The following is a 27,799-nucleotide window of genomic DNA, read 5'->3' as shown; positions in this document are numbered from 1 at the left end:
TACCACCTACTGATACCATTGAAGATACCACCGGAACAGAATTCCGTGACGTCACGACCCCGCCCCCCGTGTGACGTCAAGCCCCGTCCCCTCAATGCAAGTCTATGGGAGGGGGAGTCACGCCCCCTCCCATAGACTTGCATTGAGGGGACGGGGCGTGATGTCACACAGGGGCGGAGTCGTACGTCACGGACTTCCGTTCCGGTGGTCGGGACCCAGACCCTCCAGCGCTTCCGGAGCAGAAACAGGTGGGTGCCGCATGCTATATTGCGGGGGTCCCCAGTGGCAGAACCCCCGCGATCAGACATCTTTTCCCCTATCCTTTGGATAGAGGATAAGATGTCTAGGGGTGGAGTAACCCTTTAATCCTTCCAGTACTTTTCATCTGCTGTATACTACAGAGGAAGTTGTGTGGTTCTTTTTAGTTTGATCACAGTGCTCTCTGCTGACACTTCTGTCCATGTCAGGAACTGTCCAGGGAAGGAGCAAATCCCCATAGCAAACATCTCCTGATCTGGACAGTTCCTGACACAGACAGAGGTGTCAGCAGAGAGCACTGTGGTCAGACTAAAAAGAACTACACAACTTCCTCTGTAGTATACAGCAGCTTAAAAGTACTGGGAGGATTAAGACTTGTAAATAGAACAAATACAAATATGTATCATTTTCTGGCACCAGTTTATTTGAAAACTTTTTCCCCGGAGTACCTCTTTAATTGGATCTTAGTTATAGTGCATTTACCCTTTGGCTAAAAACTAAGCCTACAGCAGTGTTTCCCAACCAGTGTGTCTCCTGCTGTTGCAACAACTCCCAGCATGCCCGAACAGCCAAAGGCTGTCTGGGCATGCTGAGAGTTGTAGTTCTGCAACACCTGAGGCACTCTGGTCTACAGAATTGCTTGAAGATATAAGTATAATACTACCTCAGAAAATTGATAACAAAAAATAACAATAATAAAAATAAAAAAAACTAAAAGTTGTGCAAACACTTTTTAGTATTAATAATAATAATAAATACTAAATTTATAGTGGTGAATTACATCTTAATGAAGGCACCTAGATCTTGTAGGAAAATGGAAGAGATCTGGCATTGACCATTGAGAAAAATCTGTTTAAAATAGAGAAATACCTTCCCACGACTCTTAAAGAAACCTTAATTTGGCGTTACAGATCAAGCATTCGCTACATATACACCATACACTGCTGCATTGTTTCTGCTCCAACGTGGTAATGTCCACTGACAGGAATGCATATGTATAACATTATACAGTTAATGGGGAAAGCTTCATTACTTAATCTCTCTATACAGTTCCCTATTCTATTTACCACAGCTGTTTCCTTCTGCACAAAGTACCAGGAGGTGGATTTTACTGAATGTTGTGACAGATGTGCACCAGATTTGAAACACTAGATAAGGATCCGGCTGTAATAGTATAAAACACTTCTCCGGGGTCATGGGCCAGATATGGAAATGCCCCCATTAACAATATTCAGCACTAGTGAACCTTACAAAACCTACGATGTATCTACAGTGAAACCTAATGCAAAACCGCACGAGAGATGATACAAGTGACGGTATGGACACAATCTATATAACAAGTATAAAAAAGAAAAAAACTACAACACATTTACCAACATCACTAGACCATAAAGAGATACCGTATTTTTCACCGTATAAGATGCACTTTTTCTTCTCCAAAACTGGGGGGGAAAAGTTGGTGCGTCTTATACGGCGAATACACAACCTATCGCGGCGGTCCCTGCGGCCATCAACGGCCGGGACCCGCGGCTATTACAGGACATCACCGAACACGGTGATGCCCTGTATTAACCCTTCAGACGCGGCGATCAAAGTTGACTGCCGCGTCTGAAGCGAAAGAGACTAGAGATGAGCGAACTTACAGTAACTTCGATTTGTCACGAACTTCTCGGCTCGGCAGTTGATAACTTATCCTGCATAAATTAGTTCAGCTTTCCAGTGCTCCGGTGGGCTGGAAAAGGTGGATACAGTCCTAGGAGACTCTTTCCTAGGACTGTATCCACCTTTTCCAGCCCACCGGAGCACCTGAAGGCTGAACTAATTTACGCAGGAAAAGCCATTAACTGCCGAGCCGAGAAGTTCATGACGAATCAAATTTACTGTAAGTTCGCTCGTCTCTAAAAGCTCAGTCAGGCTGTTCGGGTTCGCCGCGGTGAAATCGCGGCGTCCCGAACAGCTTACAGGACACCGGGAGGGACCTTGACTGCCTCCTCGGTGTCTGCTCCGTGCCGGGATGCCGCGCACAGCCGGCGCTCTCCTTCGTTGTCATCACGTCGTCGCGCACGCCGTCCCGTCATCCAATAGGAGCGGCGTGATGACGGCGACGGAGAGCGTGGATCCCGGGGAAGAAGACGTCCGGAGCGTCGGGGACACGGCGACAGCGATGGACCACATCCAGGGCAGCGGTGACGGGTCCGGAGCGGCGGGGACACACGAGTACTACCTCCTATACCAGTGGTCTTCAACCTGCGGACCTCCAGATGTTGCAAAACTACAACTCCCAGCATGTCCGGACAGCCAACGGCTGTCCGGGCATGCTGGGAGTTGTAGTTTTGCAACATCTGGAGGTCCGCAGGTTGAACATCACTGTTGGGTGCAGAATGGTTTTTTTCTAGATTTTGCACCTTTAAAATTCGGTGCGTCTTATATGCCGCTGCGTCCTATAGGGCGAAAAATAGGGTAAATATAAATCCCTTCTGTTTATAATGGAAGCCACAATGCTTTCCCAGATCCCTCATACTATGGGTCGTTCTCTCAGCTCTCGCTGGCAACCAATCACTGGGAGTCAATCTTTTTAAAATTAGTGGCATGGATGGGAATCAGTGCCATTCAATGCACCAGGGTAATATAGGCAATAAAGAGTTAAATAGGCACTTTCATTTAAACAAACTTTGCTTAGATCAATAGTACAAGTGAATATAAATAACCTTATAACATTTATTTTCAGACAAAAACACTTCTTTCTCCATTTATCAACCTTCTCTCCTCTCGAGACTGTATTCTACTCTGGCATGCTGGGAGTTGGAGTTTTGCAACAGCTGGAGGCACACGGTCCTAGTTTTGACACATAAATGCATTGGGCTCAATACAAAAACAAAGGATTTAGCATTATAAGAACACACACTAAAAATAAAATAACAGCTACTATAGTAACTGGAAACATTGGCGAACCGAATATGAAAAAAAATAATCCAGACAAAGCTCTCTCATGGCGGTTCACAGAAGCCAGTCAGTCTCATCTTTACGGAATAAGTAGTAAAAACGTCTGGAACAGCGTGGGCATCCTAGTAAACACGTATCGCCCATGGCAACCAGCCACTCACATCAGCTTCACAAATAAAAGCTCACGAGACATGCATGGAAATAAGAAAAAACCTTCACCAAGAAGACATATCAGTACTACAACCCCCCCCCCCCCCCCCAATGTAGTGATTCCCATTAACCCCTTACTCAGTCAAAAAAAACTATTCACCAGACACCAATGATCCTAGTCTTTGAGCCAAGACGTTCAGTATGTCTGGAACAAAGAAGCAGTGGTACTTACAGGGAGCACTTAAAGGGGTACTCCGGTGCTTAAACATAGCCTGATCGCGGGAGTCCCGCAGCTGGGGACCCCCGGGATCATGCACGCGGCACCCCGTTTGTAATCAGTGCCCGAAGCGCAGGGCGGGCGGCGTGTGACGTCACGCCTCCGCCCCCGTGTGACGTCACGCTCCACCCCTCAATGCAAGCCGACGGGAGGGGGCTTGATAGCTATCACGCTCCCTCCCGTCGGCTTACATTGAGGGGCGGAGAGTGCCGTCACACGGGGGCGGAGGCGTGACGTCACACGCCGCCCGCCCTGCGGTCGACCATAATCAGACCCGGAGCGAACACGCTTCGGGCACTGATTACAAACGGGGTGCCGCGTGCATGATCCCGGGGGTCCCCAGCTGGACTCCCGTGATCAGGCATCTTATCCCCTATCCTTTGGATAGGGGATAAGATGTTTAAGCACCGGAGAACCCCTTTAAACAACACAATGTCACTCCAAGTCAAATCACACTTCTGTGAAATCACACTGTCCACTCAGGAAGCAACACTGATTGACAATCAATTTCACATGCTGTTGTGCAAATGGAACAGACAACAGGTGGAAATTATAGGCAATTGGAAGACACCCCAATAAAAGAGTGGTTCTGCAGGTGGTGACCATAGACCACTTCTCAGTTCCTATGCTTCCTGGCTGATGTTTTGGACACTTTTGAATGCTGGCGGTGCTTTCACTCTAGTGGTAGCATGAGACGGAGTCTACAACCCACACAAGTGGCTCAGGTAGTGCAGCTCATCCAGGATGGCACTTCAATGCGAGCTGTGGCAAGAAAGTTTGCTGGGTCTGTAAGCGTAGTGTTCAGAGCATGGAGGCACTACCAGGAGACAGGCCAGTACATCAGGAGACGTGGAGGAGGCCGTAGGAGGGCAACAACCCAGCAGCAGGACCGCTACCTCTGCCTTTGTGCAAGGATGAGCAGGAGGAGCACTGCCAGAGCCCTGCAAAATGACCTCCAGCAGGCCAAAAATGTGCATGTGTCCACTAAAACTGTCAGAAACTGACTCCATGAGGGTGGTATGAGGGCCCGACGTCCACAGGGGGTTGTTCTCACAGCCCAAAACCGTGCAGGACGAATGTCATTTGCCAGAGAACACCAAGATTGGCAAATTCGCCACTGGCGCCCTGTGCTCTTCACAGATGAAAGCAGATTCACACTGAGCACGTGACAGATATGGCAGAGTCTGAAGACGCCGTGGAGAACATTCTGCTGCCTGCAACATCCTCCAGCATGACCGATTTTGCGGCGGGTTAGTATTGTTCTGGGGTGGCATTTCTTTGGGGGGGCCGCACAGTCCTCCATGTGCTTGCCAGAGGTAGCCTGACTGCCATTAGGTACTGAGATGAGATCCTCAGACCCCTTGTGAGACCATATGTTGGTGCAGTTGGCCGTGGGTTCCTCCTAATGCAAGACAATGCTAGACCTCATGTGGCTGGAGTGTGTCAGCAGTTCCTGCAAGAGGAAGGCATTGATCCTATGGACTGGCCCGGCTGTTTCCCAGAACTAAATCCGATTGAGCACATCTGGGACATCAGGTCTCGCTCCATCCACAAACGCCACGTTGCACCACAGATTGTCCAGGAGTTGGCGGATGCTTTAGTCCAGGTCTGGGAGGACATCCCTCAGGACACCATCCGCCACCTCATCAGGGGCATGCCCAGGCATTGTAGGGGGGGTCATACGGGCACGTGGAGGCCACACACACTACTGAGCCTCATTTTGACTTGTTTTAAGGACATTACATAAAGTTGGATCAGCCTGTAGTGTGGTTTTCCACTTTGATTTTGAGTGCGACTCCATATCCAGACCTCCATGGGTTGATAAATTTGATTTCCATTGATCATTTTTGTGTGATTTTGTTGTCAGCACATTCAACTATGTAAAGAAGAAAGTATTTCACACTATTATTTAATTCATTCAGATCTAGTATGTGTTATCTTAGTGTTCCCTTTATTTTTTTTGAGCAGTGTATATTTCGTTTGGACCCCTTGGGTGCTGGAAGGTTTTGCACTGGTGACTGGCATTGTAAGGCACCAGACATCTTACAATAAAGATTGTATACGTGGATATAAAAGTACATAAGACTCTGTATTTATCATTTCTAATAAATATTTCTAAATTCTATGTTTCAATTGTCTTACCTATTAGGGGTCTAGTAAGGGCATCATTTCAACAATAATTTAACAATCACATAAACACATACGTCAGCAGTGTTTTGCAACTAGTGTGCCTCCAGCTGTTGCCAAACTACAACTCCCAGCATGCCCGGACAGCCACTTATATTTTGTTTGGACCCCTTGGGTGCTGGAAGGTTTTGCACTGGTGACTGGCATTGTATGGCACCAGACACATTACACAATAAAGATTGTATACGCGGATATAAAAGTACAATAGACTCTATCATTTATAATAAATGTTATTATAAATATTTACAAATCCCATGTTTCAATAGTCTTATCTATTAGGGGTCTAGTAAAGGCATCATTTTAACAATCACTTTATATTTCAGCAGTGTTTTGCAACTAGTGTGCCTCCAGCTGTTGCCTAACTACAATATATTGTATACACGGATATAAAAGTACAATAGACTCTATCATTTATAATAAATGTTATTATAAATATTTACAAATCCCATGTTTCAATTGTCTTATCTATTAGGGGTCTAGTAAGGGCATCATTTCAAAAATAATTTAACAATCACTTTATATTTCAGCAGTGTTTTGCAACTAGTGTGCCTCCAGCTGTTGCCAAACTACAACTCCCAGCATGCCCGGACAGCCACTTATATTTTGTTTGGACCCCTTGGGTGCTGGAAGGTTTTGCACTGGTGACTGGCATTGTAAGGCACCAGACATAATGGATGGATAATGGATATAAAAGTACAATAGACTATCATTTATAATAAATGTTATTATAAATATTTACAAATCCCATGTTTCAATGGTCTTCTCTCTTAGGGGTCTAGTAAGGGCATCACTATAACAAATCACTTACTTTATGTTCCAGCAGTGTTTTGCAACCAGAGCGCCTCCAGCTGTTGCAAAACTACAACTCCCAGCATGCCCGGACAGCCTTCGGCTGTCCGGGCATGCTGGGAGTTGTAGTTTTGCAACATACTGGCTGCAAAACACTGTATTACGGTAGAATATTTCGCTTTATAGACTGATACAAGAACAAAGAAGCAATGACAGCTTCCCAGGCATAGACCTGCAAGAGCTTCTGCTTCTAAAATACTGGACTATTATGTCAACAGAAAATCATCATAAACAAAGCCAAGTCCCTGAGAAAACCTTTACTTCAAGTGAATAGTCCATTGGAGAGAATAGCCCTGACAAAGGGAAGAGGAAACCAAACAATGAGCAGTCAATGGGAGATTCTGGGCACTACTACTACTACTGCACACAATGCAACATTTACTATCATTTCACTGCAATGGCCAGTGCTAGACCCAGGACTTCACTCCCCTGCACATGCATGTGTCCTGGGAGCTTTATGACCATGCACAGCTGATCAGCTGGGACAATGTGCAAGTCAACCCATCAAGCCTGAGCACTGACAGAAAGGAAAAGCAGATCTCACCTTTGTGTATCAGAGCTGCAGCCCCGGCACAATGGCACCGGTGCAGGAGAAGGTGATGAAGGCAGGCGCTAAGGTGAGAGGTCCCTGCTGATGGGCAGACACACAGAGCACTGCCAATGTGAATTACACAGCCTCCTCCAGCCTGCAGGAACAGCTCAGCCCTTCCACTTCCTGGGGAGGGAGGAGGGATCTCACCAATGCTTCATCTTTCTTCTTCTTTTTTTTTTTTTTTTGTGCTTTTTATTGGGATTTTAACCTTGGTGGACGGGAGTGTCAGCGCCACCTAGCGGTAACCTTGCTAATGATGGTTTTGGTTTTCCTTTCAGCGGATGGAGAGGCTCCACTTTTGTGAACGGTTTGGGGAGATTTATGAAAAAAAGATTTATGTGCAAAGGAAAAGTTGCCCATAGCAACCAGTCTACACAGGTTTTGATAAATCTACCCCTTTTGTGTTTTCAACCCACTTATAGGGGTAGTCCAGTGGTGAAAAACGTATCCCCTATCCTAAGGATAGGGGATAAGTTTGAGATCGCGGGGGGTCCGACCGCTGGGGCCCCCTGCAATCTCTCTGTACGGGGACCAGACTCTCCGGCCAGATAGCGGGTTGTCGACCTCCGCACGAAGCAGCGTCCGACACGCCCCCTTAATACATCTCTATGGCAGAGTCGGAGATTGCCGATGGCAGCGCTTCGGCTCTGCCATAGACTTGTATTGAGGGGGCGTGTCTGCCGCCGCTTTGTGCGGAGGTGGACACGCCCCCTTCCCGCGGGCTGTCGGGGCTCCGTACAGGAGATCGCAGGGGGCCCCAGCGGTCTAACCCCCCGCGATCTCAAACTTATCCCCTATCCTTAGGATAGGGGATAAGTTGTACACCACTGGGTTCACCACTGGACTACTCCTTTAAGGTTTTGGCTTAAAAATACTGATCAAAATATTATGTGTGAACCCAGCATTATATTTTTCTGACAGTTTAACATTAGTGTTTCCCAACCAGTGTGCCTCCAGCTGTTGCAAAACTTCAACTCCCAGCATGCCCGGACAGCCTTTGGCTGTCCGGGCATGCTGGGAATTGTAGCTTTGCAACAGCTGGAGGCACACTGGTTGGGAAACACTATTCTGTTTCTTCTTTCTTTTAAAGGGGTACTCCGGTGGAAAACAGCAGAGATTGCGGGGGTCCCCAGCGGCAGGACCCCCGCGATCTAACATCTTATCCCCTATCCTTTGAATAGGGGATGAGATGTTTTCAGCAGAGTACCCCTTTAAAGAAAAAAGGTTTTCCACCAGAGTACCCCTTTAAGGGTAGGACATGCATGTCCTGGAGGTTTTATGACTTTATGTAGCGTTATGTAGTTTTACACCAGCTGGATGAACACTTTTTGGGAAACACTATTCTGTTTCTTTTTTTCTTTAAAGGGGTACTCTGCTGAAAACATCTTATCCCCTATTCAAAGCATAGAGGATAAGATGTTAGATCGCGTGGGTCCTGCCGCTGGGGACCCCCGCAATCTCTGCTGCAGCATCTCTGTCATTCGGTGCCGGAGCGAACTCCAGTCCGTACCCAATGACTGGCGATGCCAGCCGCCACGCCCCCTCCATTCCTGTCAAGGGAGGAGGCGTGACATGAATGGTGTGGCGTTAATGTCACGAACGCAGAAGCTGCAGGCTTCCATGTTCCGGATGCTGCCGCTGCTAGCCTGTAGATTACGGGGGTCTCCAGTGGCAGTACTCCCGCAATCTAACATCTTATCCCCTATCCTTTGGATAGGGGATAAGATGTTTAGAGTGGAGTACCCCTTTAGGCTAGGTTCAGACTACGGAATCTCTGGGCAGAAAATTTCCGCCCAGAGATTCCGAGAGCGGCCAGCACAGACTGAATCAGCGCTAGAACCGTGCGGACACTGCAGTCTCCAATAGACTGCAATGTGTTCCGCGAGTATTTCCACCTGAAGAAAGAGCAACACCATTCTTCAGGCGGAAATTTCCAAGCGGATTTTCCGTTCACAAATTCCGCTTCACAAATTCCGAAGTGTGAATTTGTGAACGGAAACCCATTCACTACACTATACATTTTAGCAAGCGGAATTTCCGCCTGCAATTTCAAAGCGGAATTGCAGGCGGAAATTCCGTAGTCTGAACCTAGCCTTAAGGGTAGGGTCATTTGAGAAATAAGCTGCAAATGTGCCAATGGCAGTCACAAGAGCAAGCCCCCTGCTGCAGCCGGATAGTCCTATGTGTCCACTTGTAGCTGCGGATTTCCTGCTGTAGACACAGTGCCTGCACATTCACTATGAGTGGCCACACAGAGATATCCATCTGCAGCAGGGAGCTCACTCTTGTGACTGCCATCCGCACCTCCACAGAATGAGATGCGCTGCGGATCTGCCCAGTGTGACCCTACCCTTACTCAGAGTTTAGCATTCACTTTTTCAGAACAACCTAAATATTGACCACAAAGCTTTGATTCATTACTCTGGCACAATTTTCTTATTAGCACCATATGCCCCAGGCTGCTGCATTTATAAACAATTGCCTCTTCCCCAGTGCCGCCAGAAAGTATTACTTTACTGAGAGTAGTAGATGCATGGAATAACCTTCCTGCATAAATGGTATCTCCAATTACAGTAAAGAAGTTTAAAGGGGTTGTGCAGCGAAAAGTAACTTATCACCTATCCACAGGATCTGATTGCAGGAGTCCAACAGGCGGGCCATGTCTCGAGAGAAGCGAGTGCTGGGGACGGAACACGCACCATTAATTTCTATGGGAGCTCCAGAGATGCCCAAGTGCAGCACTCGGGCATCTCTGGTGCTCCCATAGAGAATAAATGGAGTGTGTTCTGTCCCCAGCATGTGTTCCTTTCAGAGAGCTGTGGCCTGTTCAGGAGATTGAGGGGTTCCCAGCCATTGGACGCCCTGCGAGCAGACACTTATCCCCTATACTGTGGGTAGGGGATAAGTCACTTTTTGCTGTACAGCCTCTGCATGGGATAGGCATAAGGCTATCCTTCATATAAGATAGGACCAGGGACTATTCATAGTATTCAGAATATTGGACAGATTAGATGGGCCAAATGGTTCTTATCTGCCGACACATTCTATGTTTCTATGTTATTCCTAGTCCAAGAAGACATAAATATCTAAATCTATTATTTGTAGGGTGGAAACACACGATTTGGTTGCATTGCAGTTGCCAATACTACAGTGAAATGCCTCCATTACTTACTATTGAAAACTGATATGATGTAATTACAAACAAAATGCAATTGCAACGAAACGTGATCGTGCTTTTTCATCATTAGCCAAGATTCAATGTTGATCACAGAAGACTTGGGAAGATTTATCAAAACCTGTGTAGATGAGAGTGGAGCAAATCCCCATAACAACCAATCAGATGGCTTCTTTTTATTTTTAAGAACTAAGAAGCAATCTGGTTGCTGTGGGTAACTGCACCACTCGTCCTCTACACAAATTTTGATAAGTCTCCCCCAATAAAATTGTATCGTCTGCAACTGGTTACCCTACATCACCTACACAGTTAACCCCAGTAGCTGAGTGTGCTTCATACCTCGTTGGGCCCCATACTGGGACCCATGGCTAATATCGGACATTGCTGATTTGGCCAATGTCCGGCATTAACCCTTTAGACGCTGCAATCAAAGTTCAATGGAGCTGATCGGGACACCCGCGGCAAAATTGCAGGGTCCCTTTTTCAAAAATTTTTATTACATTTTTCAATAAAAGTATTAAAGAAAAGTAATATACAGAAAATAAAAGATATATAAACACATTTTTCTTGTGTCATAATGCTGATGATAAGTATGCGAGTAATGTTGAAATCAACTCAATTATAACTCTGTAATAACCATTATTGAATACAAAAAACTATTCTTCAAAATAGAACAATGGAAGACATAGTAGATAAAAGTTGACTATGACTTATAAAATATTGTCATAATACAGAATGTCAGTAAATATATTCATCCAATAAGGAAGATCAGGCCAGTTTTTTATTATTTTTTCCTATGGGTGTTTTACCCTCGTTAATTTAAATAGCTCAAATTATTATACCTTTATATGTTGTATCACAGATCTTCATTTTAGTTCCAGGATCTCCTCCTTCCCCCGTTCTCCACCCCCTTCTGTCATATCACGTATGTGTACAGAAATACATTATGTTGGTTAGTGCCAAATGTATTTGTCCAAAAACATAAACATATAGTAGCGCACGCGTAAATGTCCGAACTATTAAAATATAAGCAATAAAATGATATCGTCTGCAACTGGTTTCCTTACATCACCTACACAGTTAACCCCAGAAGCTGATCGTGCTTCATACCTCATGGGTACCGATTGCTATCAGCAACCGGGACCCACGGCTAATGCCGGACATTGCCAATTAGGAGGTTTGCAGGGAAGGGGGGGGCGATCCATTGCTGAGGTAGTCGGAGGGCTTACCTCTCTATCCATGGTGTGTGTTGCTCTGTGATTGATAGAGCCTGGCTGGACCAGGCTCTATCAATTGAGCGCAGAGCACACAGATCAATGCAGTTCTATGGAACTACATTGATCTCTATGCGGAATCTAGTCAGGGGAGTAAAAAAAAAAAAATATATATATATATATATATATATATATATATAATAAAGGTTTAATAAAGGTTTAAACCACATACATTAACCCTTTTCATATCAAAAGTTTAAATCACCCCTTTTTGTGTCCATTTTCCACATAAAAAATACGTAAACATAATAAAAATAAACATATTTGGTATCATCGCGTGCGTAATTGTCTGAGCTATTATAATTTGACATTATTTATCCCATATGGTGAAGGGTGTGAATGTAAAAAAATACCAAGGAAACCCAAGAATTGCATTATTTGTATCACATCATATGCCAGAAAAAAAATAAGAAAAAAGCCATTGAAAAGTTGGATCAATACTGCAATGGTACCAATACAATCTACAGATCACAGCGCAAAAAATGAGGCCTCATACAGCCCGTAAACAAACAAAAAAAGTTATAGGGGTCAGATATGGCAATTACATTTTTTTTTTTCAAAGTTTACCATTTTTTTTAAACTAGTAAAACATAAAGCAAACTATACAAATTGGGTGTGGTTTTAATCGAGCGGACCTAAAGTATCAAGATTACATGTATGAACACATGATGAATGGCATAAAAAAGACTCGCTGAATTATTTATTTATTTTTTAAATTTTGCTAATAATTTTTTTGGAGCATATGTTATGGAAAAATGAATGAAGGCATTACAAAGTACAATTGGTCTCGATAAAAACAAGCCCTTATATAGGTGGTTTATGGGTATTAAAGGGGGTGTGGAGGAAAAAAACTAAAGCGCAACAACGAAAATTTGGTCTGGTCCTTAAGGGGTAAACCACATAATCAATGACTAAAATCACTTCATATACCAAATAAAAAAAATTACATAACAGTTTAACAAAAATAATAAAAATAAATTCAAAAAGTCCCATAAAAAATAAATTGTACCAAAAAAAATACAGTTCACAGCGCAAAAAAATGAGCCCTCGTAAAGCCCCGTATACAGAGAAATAAAATAGTTATAGGGGTCAAAAGAGGACGATTTTAAGAATACTATTTTTAATACAAAACATTCTATCCATTAGTAGTGAAATAAAACAAAACCTATATAAATTGGGTGTCATTTTAATCATATAAATATAACATGTCATTTTTACTGCAAGCAGCAGTGGATTATTTAGGCACGAGCGTACTTATACTGTTTGGTATCCATGATTAAGACCGCATGTCAAAGTTGAAACGCGTTAGGTTTATTCGCATTGTGTCCCTATAAGGCTAAGTTTCTACTTTGTTTGTTTCTGGCAGTTTTTGGAGATCTGCCACTGCAGTTTTTGAGCCAAAGCCAGAAGTGTATTCAAAAGGAATAGGACGTATGAAAGAAGGACTTACACTTCTCCTCCCTTATGGATCCACTTCTGACTTTAGCTCAAAAACTGCAGTGGCAGATATCCAAAAACTGCCAGAAAAAAAAAACTAGGTGGAAACTTAGCCTAACGATCTTATTCCATTTCCACACCTTGCTGCTGCAGGTTCCACTACCATTTACTTTAACGGGTCTGCCGGCAATCTGCAAATCTGCCACTATTGCAGACTTTTAGTGGACTCGTTAAAGTGAATGGTAGCGTAATTTGCAGCGGGTAACAATCATGTGAACGTACCCTTAGGCAGTGTCTCCCAACCAGTGAGCTTCCATCTGTTGCAAAACTACAACGCTCAGCATGTCAGCCAAAGACTGTTTGAGTATGCTGGAAGATGTCGTTTTGAAATAACTGGGGACACACTTCCCCGGACTTACCTCTCGCTGCTCTCCCCAATGTCCCGGTATTGGTTTCCTGTCATCTGGTGCGGTCTCAGCTAATCGTTGGCCACAGTGATGTCCTGCCTCGGCCAATGATTGGCGGAGCAGCAGTTTGACATATTGGGCCCAGATACCAGAAAGAAGACCAAGGCCCAGGCACAATATGTCATATTGCCGCCCATCCAATCACTGGCCGAGATGGGATAATCACTGCCGGAGATCAGCTAAGCTGCAGAGATCCCTGTTGGCCATAGAAGCAGAATGAAGATTGAGAACAGGATAGACATACTGATTTGACTTTAAACCTTTTTCCCTCTAATTTAAAACTACCGTATATACTCGAGTATAAGCCGACCCGAGTATAAGCCGAGGCCCCTAATTTCAACCCAAAATCCCAGGAAAAGTTATTGACTCGAGTATAAGCCTAGGGTGGGAAATACATCATCCCCCCTGTCATCATCCAGACCCGTCATTAACATCCTCATCATCATCACCGCCTGTCATCATCCAGACCCTCATCATCATCACCTGTCATCATCCCCTTGTCATCATCCCACACCCCCCCCCTTCATCATCCCCTTGTCATCATCCCCACCCCCCTTCATCATCCCCTTGTAATCATCCCACACACCCCCCTTCATCATCCCCTTGTCATCATCAAGAACCTCATCATCATCACCTGTCATCATCCCCTTGTCATCATCCCACACCCCCCCTTCATCATCCCCTTGTCATCATCCCCACCCCCTTCATCATCCCACACCCCCCTTCATCACCCCCTTGTCATCATCCCACACCCCCCCTTCATCATCCTCTTGACATCATCCGCCCTCAGTGGTCTTCAACCTGCGGACCTCCAGAGGTTTCAAAACTACAACTCCCAGCAAGCCCGGGCAGCCATCGGCTGTCCGGGATTGCTGGGAGTTGTAGTTTTGAAACCTCCGGAGGTCCGCAGGTTGAAGACCACTGCGGCCTTCGACATCATCCAGCCCCCTCTCACCCCCTTTAGTTCTGTACAGTACTCGCCTCCACTCTGCGCTGGTCCGGTGCTGCAGGGCTGTCCGGTGAGTAGGTCGTCCGGTGGGATAGTGGTTCCGGGCTGCTATCTTCACTGGGGGCGCCTCTTCTCCGCTCTTCGGGCCCAGAATAGAGGCGTTGCCTTGACGATAACGCAGAAGTACGTTGGCAATGAACGTACCTCTGCGTCGTTGTCAAGGCAACGTGACCATTCTGGGGCCGGGCCCGAAGCACTTAGAAGAGGCCTCCCCGGTGAAGATAGCAGCCCGGAACCACTATCCCACCGGACGACCTCCTCTCCGGACAGTCCTGCAGCACCGGACCAGCGCCGAGCGGAGGCAAGTACTGTACAGAACTAAAGGGGGGTGAGAGGGGGCTGGATGATGTTGAAGGCCGCAGTGGTCTTCAACCTGCGGACCTCCGGAGGTTTCAAAACTACAACTCCCAGCAAGCCCGGACAGCCGATGGTTGCCCGGGCTTGCTGGGAGTTGTAGTTTTGAAACCTCTGGAGGTCCGCAGGTTGGAGACCACTGCGGGTGGAGAGTTCACTCGAGTATAAGCCGAGGGGGGTGTTTTCAGCACGAAAAACGTGCTGAAAAACTCGGCTTATACTCGAGTATATACGGTATGTCCTCTTGTGGTAGTTTTTCTTCTGGTAAATATGCTCTTCTTCTTTTATGTTTTTAAAAGTTGCTGTCATATCCCCACTGTCTCTTCTTTCTTCTATACATGTTAAGGTCCTTTAACCTTTCCAGGTAAGTTTTATCCTGCAATCCATGTGCTAGTTTAGTATCTTCTCTGAACTTTCTCTAGAGTATCTATATCCTTCTGGAGATACGGCCTCCAGTACTGCGCACAATACTCCAAGTGATGTCTGTACAGCGGCATGAGCACTTCCCTCTCTATTGCTAATACCTCTCCCTATACACCCATAAGCACTTACCTCTTTCTACTGATAATACCTCTTCCTTCCCCCATGAGCATGTCCCTCTCTATTGCTAATACCTCTACCTATACACCCAAGCATTCTGCTAGCATTGGACATGTGCTCTTTTCAGAATATCCAACATTTCTAATATAAACAATTGGTGAACTTCCTAAATAGCCAAGCAAAATATAATACGCCCAGAAACTGTAACGCCGAGCGCTCCGGGTCCCGCTCCTCCCCCGGAGCACTCGTGGCGTCCTGTTGATCCTTGCAGCACCCCGGTCAGACTCGCTGACCGGGAGCGCTGCTCTGTGTCCCCCGGCGGGGATGCGATCCACGCGGCGGGACGTGCCTGCCCGCGGGTCGCATCCCGATCATCTCACCTGCCCCGTCCTCTGGCTTAGTCCCGGCGCACGCGGCCCCGCTCTCTAGGGCGCGCGCGCGCCGGGTCTCTCAGATTTAAAGGGCCAGTGCACCATTAATTGGTGTCTGGCCCAATCAGTTCCTAATCACTCCCTACACATAAAAACCCACTTCCCCTTCCTGTTCTTGCCGGATCTTGTTGCCCTAGTGCCAGTGAAAGCATTCCCGTGTGCCTATTGCCTGTGTATCCAGACCCTTTGTCGTTGCCCCTGACTACGAACCGTTACCGCCTGCACAGACCTTCTGCTACGTCCGACCTTGCCTTTGCCTAGTCCTTGTGTACCGCGCCTTTTTCAGTAGTCAGTGAGGTTGAGTCGCTATCGGGTGGAACGACCTGGGGGTTACCTGCCGCAGCAAGTCCATCCTGCTTTGCGGCGGGCTCTGGTGAATACCAGTAACCCCTTAGATTCCGTTCCCCTGGTACGGCCCACGCCATGGCCTCACTGACACAGAGGATCCACTTCCGTGTTCTCCCACTACCAACCCGGATCCTGACAGAAACAACCAAACCCCCCACTTAGTTTTTGCGCTGTGATTTAGTTTTTATCGACACCTCTTTTGCGTATTTGTGACTTTTTGATTAGTTTTTTTTCCAGAACGCAATGCGAATAAAAGTCGGCAATTTTTTAAGTTTATGCCATTCACCATACAGGATCATTAGCATGATATTATGTTTACCTTTCTGCATACGGCAATACTATATATGTTATGTATTTATTTATAATTTTTTTTATTTGTAAAATGGGATTCTGCTGCACTGTTCACACAGCATAATTTCCGCAGCAGATGTCTCTGCTGCAGAAAGTCTGATTTCGGCATCCGCAGGAAGAATATGACATGTCGGCATAGATCAGGCAAATGTGTGGAATGTTTGCACATGTATTTCGTATTGTTTAATACTATGTAATGGCATAGCACTGATCGGTAATATCGGCGATCTACTTGTCCAACCTGCTTGACGGGAGACTTTACAAGAAGATCCCAAGAGAGTGGCAGAAAGGAGGCTAAAATACCTCGGACCCCTGCGATCACGCGGTGGGAGGTCCAAATGGTGTCTCTAAAGCCCCTCAACTTTAAAAATGCTGTTATCAGCATTGATCAGCATCTAAAGTGTTAATGGCAGACATTAGCGTGATCGCAGATATCTGACCATTGGAGCCATTCCTCACCTCTGCAGGGTAAAAAAGAAATAATCCCAGGTAAGAGAATCAAAATCTTTCCTTACATCTAATGAAAGCAGCATGCCCTTACAGTCAGCCAAGCTCTCACCCCAGTTGGATTGCATCAAACATTTAAAGGGGTACTCCGCTGGTCAGCGTTTGGAATAAAATGTTCCGAACTCTTAGAGCTGGTGCCGGGAGCTCGTGACGTCATAGCTCCACCCCTCATGATGTCACGCCCGCCCCTCAATGCAAGTCTATGGGAGGGGGCGTGACAGCTGTCATGCCCTCTCCCATAAACTTGCATTCAGGGGGCGGGGCATGACGTAATGAGGGGGCGGGTCTACGACATGACACGCTCCCGGCGCCGTTTCTAAGTGTTCGGAACATTTTGTTTCAAACGCTGAGCAGTGGAGTACCCCTTTAAGATCAATGATCTTGCGGGTCTTGTCTAGCACCTGTGTGCCCAGTATTAAGCCCTGGTCTGGTGTATATAGGAGGAAATGAAGGAATTCATTCTTAGAGCTAATGTTTTGGTAAGCAACTAAATGTCATTATTCATCAAGAAAATATGGCAATAGTTCTCACATGAGGTAAGATCCCTATTATGTTTGGGGATTCATTTAATCATTATCATATAATATTCTGGGCCCAATGCATCGCCACCTCCCTCCAGTCTTAACAGCAGATTTGGGGGAGATAAGTATCCAGCTGTTGGCTTTTATTTGCCCAAATTTTTCAGTCTTGGTAGATAAGCACACACTTATCCTCTCTCTCCAAAGACACAAGATCAGATGAGCGTGCATAGGCCAATTGGGCAAGATAGCTGTCTATAGCTATCAAATATCTTTATTCAGTGAAGGCCTTGATTTATGTCTAGTTTTATACAAATGGTATGGTTTTGTAACCAAAAATACATTTGGAATACAGAGCTGTTACAAGCAGCGCTCCGGTCATTCATTCTGACCCTGAGCGCTCCCCTCCTCCTGTTACCAGCAGCTCTGGGACTCGCTGTGCGGAACATCTCCTTACCCCACGCTGTCTCGTGCTCCTCTTTGCCTGCGCATCGCCAGCGCATGCATCCCCTTCCCTTAGGGTCCGCACATGCCAGCGCCATGCGATTTAAAGGGTCAATACTTCCCTTTCCCTGTGCTGGATCTTTGTTTGCCCTAGTGCCATTGAGAAAGCGTTTCCCTGTTTTGCCTACCTGTGTTTTGACCTTCTGTTCTGTGACCTGACCTTGCTCCTGTGCTGCCTGCCTATTGACCTTCTGCTATGCTCCTGACCACGTACCTGTGCCGCCTGCCCTGACCTTCTGTTACCTTACTACGAGTTGCCAAATCCCTCTAGTGCCACGTATGTCCTCAGCAGCCTGTGTGGACAAGTCGTGTCAGGGGTAGCGACCTGGGTATCGCCTGCCGCAGCAATCCTTCCCGCTTTACGGCGGGCCCTGGTGAAAACCAGCGGCACCTTAGACTCCCAACATGGCCCAAGCCATCATCCACACAGGAACAGTGAATCTACTACCTCCGTAAGTGTTACAAGAGTAGCGTCTCTTTTGTTGTAAGGGTGCATTAGGTTCAAAGCATAACTATAAAAGGCTGGGCCCCATAGCAAACTTTTAGTTCACCTGGCAGGGCATTGCTAGGACATATAACATATGACAGGCTTAGATACAGTACCTCAGCAGTGTACAGTCCTATTATACATTGTATAATGAAAGTCAGGGCCGTGGGGCCCACAAATAAATTGCCTCATCAAAACTGCCTATCTATAGTATGAATGATAGTTATCTGCAAGATATTACAGTCATAAAGTTACCAGATAATACAGCTATACAAGGAGTAAGGACATCACCATGTATATTGCCATCTTACACTTACTAAATCTTACTATTCCAAGTCCAACATTACTAATAACGGCAGTAAGGACAGATAATACAGCTACACCATGACCTTTACCACCACCTAATGGCTGGTACTACAACTATCTTCTCCCCATAGATTGTCCCATATAGTGGTAGATACCAGCTCTGCACAAGCTCAGCAGACCATACAAGTGATTACAGTGCAGTTCCATCCAGTGGCTTACAGGAGACGTCTTCCTAAAGTCATTCTTTTTCCTTTTCTCCATCCAGCCCATGATAAAGATTTTGTTTTCAAGCCATGAATGTTTTCTGCAGAATCAGTTCGAAAAACAGCTCAGGTTCCTCGCATTTTCAGCATTTTCAGCGTCTTCTATTACCTAAAAAAACATATACTCACTTACCCTTCCTGTGGCTTCTTTCTTCTATATCGGCCTCCTAGGCCACAGACAGGTTTAGACCTGTGGCCTAAAAGAAACCATGGGGCCGCTGAGAACCTCAGGGGTTTGACTAACTGTGACATCGGCATTGGGCCACTAATGTCACCTGTGTGCTCTTGAAGCCTCAACCAGCATCCTATTATAGTACATGGTGGGGGGGACAGCCAGTGACTTTTGCTCTGCTGTAGCCTTCGGCTGTATCTGCGTTAACACTAGCGCTAGCCCAAATAACCGGGCACACTATGCAAGTCAGATGCCTGGCACAGCCCGGGCTCTTGGAGGTCCTTGGCCCTGTAGAAACCATTGCTGCTGCAGTGATAGTTTCTCCCCTAGTACAAAGCCAACAACAAACGTGGACAGCCATTAGAAATTCCTATAGATTGTTAGCTATGAGAAATAGCTGTACAAGAATGCTGTAAAACACTTCCCCAGACATTTCTCATACCAGTGTCAATCATACCCGACTCTTTCATGGTCTCCTCTGAATCTATCCTCATTGCAAAAGGCTTACTCAGATCTCTGTTTGGTTTGTGAAGCGGTGTGCAGGAATGTCTGCAGAACATCACATACCCCAAGAAATGGTCAATGTGCTTATGGGTAACGCAGCATATGGTGGAAGCTGGTCTCTCCTCTATTATCAGACTCCTCTTTGCCATTCTACTTTTAGCAATAAAGCATGAGCTTAAAGGGGAGGAGGTTGTCCTTATGAAAAGAGATATGAGGTGTTCTTTAAATGACTGAACACATTAATCTACTGTAATCTTTTATACCAGTGGTTCTTAACCTGGGTTCGATTGAACCCCAGGGGTTCGGTGAGTCAGTACCAGGGTTCGGCAGGGGAGGTCGCAACAGGACAGGCAAACCAAGCAATTGCTTGGGGCCCCGAGCAGAGCCAATGTTTGCCCGTCCTGTAGCGACGGGGCAATTCCCCCCATCACTATTAACTCCCTGCGGCCCCGTGTTAAGGCAGGGCCGCCGGGACGTAGCGCACGCCGGGACGTGACTGACGTCCCGTGCGTGCGCCCATGGAAACAAAGGCGCCGAGGACCAGAGGATAGAGAAGGAGGAAGACGCGCGCTGGCCAGCTTGGTAAGTGACCAGCATCACGTCATCTTCGGTGCTCCGACCACCGGTCCCGAGACCTACTGCTATAGACGGAGCGGTGGTCAGAGCACTGAAGTGGGGCAGTACACAGGCATACAGCCTGCAGCCATTCACTGTATATGGCTGGAGGCTGTATGTCTGTGGGGGAACACTGCCTACATCAGTGGTCTTCAACCTGTGGACCTCCAGATGTTGCAAAACTACAACTCACAGCATGCCCAGACAGCCGTTGGCTGTCCAGGCATGCTGGGAGTTGTAGTTTTGCAACATCTGGAGGTCAGCAGGTTGAAGACCACTGGCCTACATAATGTGGGGGAACTCTGCCTGCCTAATGTGGGGGAACACTGCCTGCCTAATGTGGGGAACTCTGTCTTCCTAATGTGGGGGAACACTGTCTGCCTAATGTGGCGAAACACTGCCTGCCTAATGTGGGAGGAACACTGCCTGCCTAATGTGGGAGGAACACTGCCTGCCTAATGTGGGAGGAACACTGCCTGCCTAATGTGGGGGAACACTGCCTGCCTAATGTGGGGGAACTCTTTCTGCCTAATGTGGGGGAACACTGCCTGCCTAATGTGGGAGGAACACTGCCTGCCTAATGTGGGAGGAACACTGCCTGCCTAATGTGGCAGAACACTACCTGCCTAATGTGGGAGGAACACTGCCTGCCTAATGTGGGGGAACCCTGTCTGCCTAATGTGGGGGAACTCTTTCTGCCTAATGTGGGGGAACACTGCCTGCCTAATGTGGGGGGGAACACTGCCATTGTTGCGAAAATGACATGAGAGTGGCACTTGCCAAGGTAAAGCCGCGCATTTCTGAACTGGTCTCTGAAAGACAACAGCAGAAGTCACACTGATTTGCAGTAAATATTCATTATGTTTTTGTGTGAAAATCCTGTTTTCATGGTTTTGTTCTTTGTTCTTAATGGTTTTGTTCATTTTGTGCACCTATGTATAAATATATACTTAAATATATACCTCCTATGTTTTGAATTTGAAAAAATCATATTTTAATTTTACAATTAAGAGGGGTTCGGTGAATGCGCATATGAAACTGGTGGGGTTCAGTACCTCCAATAAGGTTAAGAACCACTGTCTTATACAGTAATACACACATACACAGATTTATTGCAGCACTTACATAGCTCCAACCATGCCTTTTGTCTAACCATAGAAAAGCATTACAAGAAGGCCATTGTTATTTCACCCCACCCAGTTTAACTATTATATTGAAGGAACTTGTTATTGTAATATATAAGTGTTGTTGTCACAAAATATTTACAAAACTGTAAAACACTGTAAAAAGACGTGATTTATAGGAATACTTATAGCAGACTGAATTGCTAGAGATGCATGTTACCATATGAATGACATTGGGAGGTGGTGAGGGAACCTGCTGGGAATGAATAAGTTTCTCATGACAAGGACAATTGACATCAAGCAAGGGCTTTAATGTGCTTCAACACTTTGTATATACTACACATCCTGGCAAAACATTTACTTTTCTAATATACACATTTTATCTCCTTTTTATAGAAATCATGGCTTATGAGAAAGAAAAAAAAAAACACCACTAGGGGTCCCCATACCATACAGAACAGAATCCTGTCCAGCTGCAGGATCATCTTTGTCCAAACTGAAGCACAGGCAGGGACAAGGTCCAGTAAGTGAGGGTGGGATTAGCACTCCTCTGTGCTCACTCCTGTCCTTTCTGAAAACAGAGAGGAGGGGGTTACAAAGTAGACTGCAGTAATTGAATGAAAAGACCCAGCACAGCAGACTCAGGGAGGAAGTAAATGCATAGTGAATGAGGGCGGGACTAGCACTCCTTTGTGCTCACTCCTGTCCAGTCTATCAGACTGCAGCATGAAAACAGAAAGGAGGGGATTACAGTGCAGCCTGTAGTGATTGGATGAAAAGACCCAGCACAGCACAGCAGACTCAGGGAGGAAGGGAATGCATGGTGAGTGAGGGTGGTCTTAGTGCATGGCTCGGACACGCCCACTTCCTGAGGAGTGGATGTCAGAATGAGTGAGCCAAATACAGAAGCTATAGTAAAAGAAAAAATGAGAGAAAAGCACAGGAACGCACCTAGTGAAGACTGTAGGGATTTGCTTAGTGGTAGGTTGGTAAAATTGACCTCTTACCAGATGATGTTATGCTTAGAGCACAACATCTAGTAGAGCGTGTATGAAACAGAGTGGTCAGCAGCCATGTAGTCCCTCCGACTCCACGAAATATGGTCCGGAGTGATAATACAAGGGGTCGGCGAGCATACAGCACATGATTATTGAATAGAATGCCTTTAAAGCATTTTATTGAATAACCTATCTGTCTGTTTCACCTGCATTCACAAATTCTTGAGGAGAAGTCAACTTTTGCCTATCCTGTGCTTTATGCTCACCAACCCCTTTAAAGGGGTACTTCACTGGAAAACATTTTTTTTTTAATATCAACTGGTGCTGGAAAGTTAAACAGATTTGTAAATGACTTCTATTTAAAAATCTTAATCCTTCCAGTACTTATCAGCTGCTGTATGCTCCAGAGGAAGTTGTGTAGTTCTGACCACAGTGCTCTCTGCTGACATCAATGTCCATGTCAGGAACCGTCCAGAGCAGGAGAGGTTTGCTATAGGGATTTGTTCCTACTCTGGACAGTTCCTGACATGGACAGAGGTGTCAGCAGAGAGCACTGTGGTCAGACTGGAAAGAACTACACAACTTCCTCTGGAGCATACAGCAGCTGAGAAGTACTGGAAGGATTAAGATGTTTAAATAGATGTAATGTACAAATCTGTTTACCTTTCTGGCACCAGTTAAATACAGACGCTAGACACATAAACAAATAGACACATAAAGCATCTCCATGACCTAGTGAGTAACATACACTGCTCAAAAAAGGGAACACTTAAACAACACAATATAACAAGTCAATCACACTTCTGTGAAATCACACTGTCCACTCAGGAAGCAACACTGATTGACAATCAATTTCACATGCTGTTGTGCAAATCGAACAGACAACAGGTGGAAATTATAGGACAGGTGAAAATTATAGGCAATTAGCAAGACACCCCCAATAAACGAGTGGTTCTACAGGTGGTGACCACAGACCACTTCTCAGTTCCTATGCTTCCTGGCTGATGTTTTGGTCACTTTTGAATGCTGGCGGTGCTTTCACTCTAGTGGTAGCATGAGACAGAGTCTACAACCCACACAAGTGGCTCAGGTAGTGCAGCTCATCCAGGATGGCACATCAATAAGAGCTGTGGCAAGAAGGTTTGCTGTGTCCGTCAGCGTAGTGTCCAGAGCATGGAGGCGGTACCAGGAGACAGGCCAGTACATCAGGAGACGTGGAGGAGGCCGTAGGAGGGCAACAACCCAGCAGCAGGACCGCTACCTCCACCTTTGTGCAAGGACGAGCAGGAGGAGCACTGCCAGAGCCCTGCAATATGACCTCCAGCAGGCCACAAATGTGCATGTGTCCACTCAAACAGACTACATGAGAGTGGTATGAGGGCCTGACATCCACAAGTGGGGTTGCGCTTACAGCCCAAAACTGTGCAGTACGTTTGGCATTTGCCAGAGAACACCAAGATTGGCAAATTTGCCACTGGCGCCCTCTGTGCTCTTCACAGATGAAAGCAGGTTCACACTGAGCACATGTGACAGACATGTGACAGAGTATGAAGACGCCATGGAGAACGTTCTGCTGCCTGCAACATACTCCAGCATGACCGATTTGGCGGTGAGTCAGTATTGGTCTGGGGTGGCATTTCTTTGGGGAGCCGCACAGCCCTCCATGTGCTTGTCAGAGGTAGCCTGGCTGCCATTAGGTACCGAGATGAGATCCTCAGACCCTTTGTGAGACCATATGCTGGTGCAGTTGGCCCTAGGTTCCTCCAAATGCAAGACAATGCTAGACCTCATGTGGCTGGAGTATGTCAGCAGTTCCTGTAAGAGGAAAGCATTGATGCTATGGACTGACCCGCTCATTCCCCAGACCTGAATCCTATTGAGCACATCTGGGACATCATGTCTCGCTCCATCCACCAACGCCACGTTGCACCACAGATTGTCCAGGAGTTGGCGGATGCTTTAGTCCAGGTCTGGGAGGACATCCCTCAGGAGCATGCCCAGGTGTTGCAGGGCGGTCATACGGGCACGTGGAGGCCACACACACTACTGAGCCTCATTGTGATTTGTTTTAAGGACATTCCATCAAAGTTGGATCAGCCTGTAGTGTGGTTTTCCACTTTGATTTTGAGTGTGACTCCATATCCAGACCTCCATGGGTTGATAAATTTGATTTCCATTGATAATTTTTGTGTGATTTTGTTGTCAGCACATTGAACTATGTAAAGAAGAAAGTATTTCATACGATTAGCTCATTCATTCAGATCTAGGATGTGTTATCTTAGTGTTCCCTTTATTTTTTTTTGAGCAGTGTATATAAGGTACTCTTTCAATATATAGAAAGAAACCTCTACATCAGTGGTCTCCAAACTGCGGACATCCAGCTGTTACAAAACTACAACTCCCAGCATGCCCGGACAGCCGTTGGCTGTCCGGGCATACTGGGAGTTGTAGTTTTGCAACAGCTGGAGGCCACACATTGGAGACCACTGCTCTACTTCTTCTTGAGTTACACCTGTCCTTTAACCTACATGTCTCAGTTCCGTGCAGGCACAAGTCTGTACACGCGTTAAAGGGATTACATTTATTTTGGGGATGATTTACAGAACGGAAAGCGAGAGTTGAAAACTGCATTCCTGGTCTTGACATGAGGTCAGTTATCAAATGTTCCTAAAACCATTACAATGCCGTTCATTCTGGAAGAGCTGCTTAGATGGAGCTTGGCAAAGCTGAGACAGCAGCAGCTGCTTGGAACACAAGCCCCCAGCTAAAGACTGACACTCATGCTAAGATACAGGCACATTCCGAGACACCGAAAAATTCCTGAGAATGCAACCTTGTGATATGTCAGGGATGATGGCTTAGCAGGTGGAACGCCAAGTTTAAGTGAAGAAAGACAGAAGGACCAAAAAAAAAAAAAGGGCAGCGAAAAATATCCTGTTGTTAACCAAAGTAGACAGCCAGCCCTGTCATCACATAACACAGCCTTAGCCACAAAGTATACGCATGCTAAAAAAACAAATACCACGCTATAATTAATAAATGTGTGTATTCACGTGTGCGGAAAGACAAAAGAAGGGTGACAGAAAAAGACTAAGGGGGAGATTTATGAAGCTTTTTGCTCTATGCTCAAATTGTTGCAAGTGGTGTTTTTACGCAAAATTTGTGCAACTTTTTGCAAAGTATTTTTCTTTGTAAAATAACTTTGGTACACACTTTAAAATTTTTTATTTACAGCGGTTATTGATTTATCAAATGAGACTTTTCTTACAAAAAAAATAAATGTTAGTTTGCCGCAAAGCTCAAACATACACCAGCCCAGATCTGGCTTACAAAACTAACTGTGGGCAGCATTTAAAAAAACAAAAAAAAAAAAGTTGCAATTTTTTTTGCCCAATGGGTTAAAAAGTCACAGAGGAAGAAACATACAAAGTGGTGTCCTATTGTTACGCCTAGCGCTCCGGGTCCCCGCTCCTCCCCGGAGCGCTCACGGCGTCTTTCTTCCTGCAGCTCCCCGGTCAGTCCCGCTGACCGGGAGCGCTGCACTGTCATGGCCGTTGGGGATGCGATTCGCACAGCGGGACGCGCCCGCTCGCGAATCGCATCCCAGGTCACTTACCCGTTCCCGTCCCCTGCTGTCATGTGCTGGCGCGCGCGGCTCCGCTCTCTAGGGCGCGCGCGCGCCAGCTCCCTGAGACTTAAAGGGCCAGTGCACCAATGATTGGTGCCTGGCCCAATTAGCTTAATTGTCTCCCACCTGTTCCCTGGCTATATCTAGTCTCCTCCCTTGCACTCCCTTGCCGGATCTTGTTGCCCTTGTGCCTAGTGAGAGCGTTTTGTTTGTTTAAAGCCAGTGTACCAGAACTCCTGCTATCTCCCCTGACTACGAATCTTGCCGCCTGCCCCCGACCTTCTGCTACGTCCGACTTTGCTTCTGCCTACTCCCTTGTACCTCGCCTATCTTCAGCAGCCAGAGAGGTGAGCCGTTGCTAGTGGATACGACCTGGTCACTACCGCCGCAGCAAGACCATCCCGCTTTGCGGCGGGCTCTGGTGAAAACCTGTAGTGGCTTAGAACCGGTCCACTAGCGCGGTCCTCGCCATCCCTCTCTGGCACAGAGGATCCACTACCTGCCAGCCGGCACCGTGACAGTAGATCCGGCCATGGATCCCGCTGAGGTTCCCCTGCCAGTTGCCTCTGATATCACCACGGTGGTCGCCCAGCAAGCCCGACAGATCGCCCATCTAACCCACCAGCTGTCGGAAGTGTCCACCATTGTGCACCAACTTCAGTCGCAACTTCATCAGCAATCATCTCCTCCGCCAGCTCCTGCACCTCCTCCGCAGCGAGTGGCCACTCCTAGCCTCCGCCTGTCCTTGCCGGACAAATTTAATGGGGACTCTAAGTTTTGCCGTGGCTTTCTTTCGCAATGTTCATTGCACTTGGAGATGATGTCGGAACAGTTTCCCACTGAAAGGTCTAAGGTGGCTTTCGTAGTCAGCCTTCTGTCTGGAAAAGCCCTGTCATGGGCCACACCGCTCTGGGACCGCAATGACCCCGTCACCGCCTCTGTACACTCCTTCTTCTCGGAAATTCGAAGTGTCTTTGAGGAACCTGCCCGAGCCTCTTCTGCTGAGACTGCCCTGCTGAACCTCGTCCAGGGTAATTCTTCCGTTGGCGAGTACGCCATACAATTCCGTACCCTTGCTTCTGAACTATCCTGGAATAATGAGGCCCTCTGCGCGACCTTTAAAAAAGGCCTATCCAGCAACATTAAAGATGTTCTGGCCGCACGAGAGACTCCTGCTAACCTGCATGAACTCATTCATCTAGCCACTCGCATTGACATGCGTTTTTCTGAGAGGCATCAAGAGCTCCGCCAGGAAAAAGACTTAGATCTCTGGACACCTCTCCCACAGTCTCCACTGCAATCTGCGCCTAGGCCTCCCGCCGAGGAGGCCATGCAAGTGGATCGGTCTCGCCTGACCCTGGAAGAGAGGAATCGCCGTAAGGAAGAGAATCTTTGTCTGTACTGTGCCAGTACTGAACATTTTTTGGTGGAGTGCCCAATCCGTCCTCCACGTCTGGGAAACGCACGCTCGCACCCAGCTCTCGTGGGTGTGGCGTCTCTTGATGCTAAGTCGACTTCTCCACGTCTCACG

The 27,799-nt window shown here is 46.6% G+C and overlaps 1 protein-coding gene across 9 annotated transcripts in view; it reads right to left on the bottom strand.

Annotated features, from left to right (window-relative positions):
• The window catches only part of FAM110B (family with sequence similarity 110 member B), a 282,271-nt gene that overhangs the window by 156,793 nt on the left and 97,679 nt on the right, over positions 1-27,799 (bottom strand). For 4 of the 9 annotated variants that reach the window (XM_056521991.1, XM_056521992.1, XM_056521990.1 and 1 more), the window contains exon 1: positions 7,209-7,411. The exons of the other annotated variants lie outside the window; for them this stretch is intronic. The gene's annotated coding sequence lies outside the window, so the exon portion shown is untranslated. Of the gene's footprint in view, positions 1-7,208; positions 7,412-27,799 lie in introns of those variants that run through there. 9 annotated transcript variants of the gene reach the window in all.

This window comes from Hyla sarda, chromosome 5 (genome assembly GCF_029499605.1).
Source record: "Hyla sarda isolate aHylSar1 chromosome 5, aHylSar1.hap1, whole genome shotgun sequence".
NCBI lineage: Eukaryota > Metazoa > Chordata > Amphibia > Anura > Hylidae > Hyla > Hyla sarda.
The sequence above is the reverse complement of the archived record's forward strand: the minus strand, read 5'-3'. Positions and strand labels throughout refer to the sequence as shown.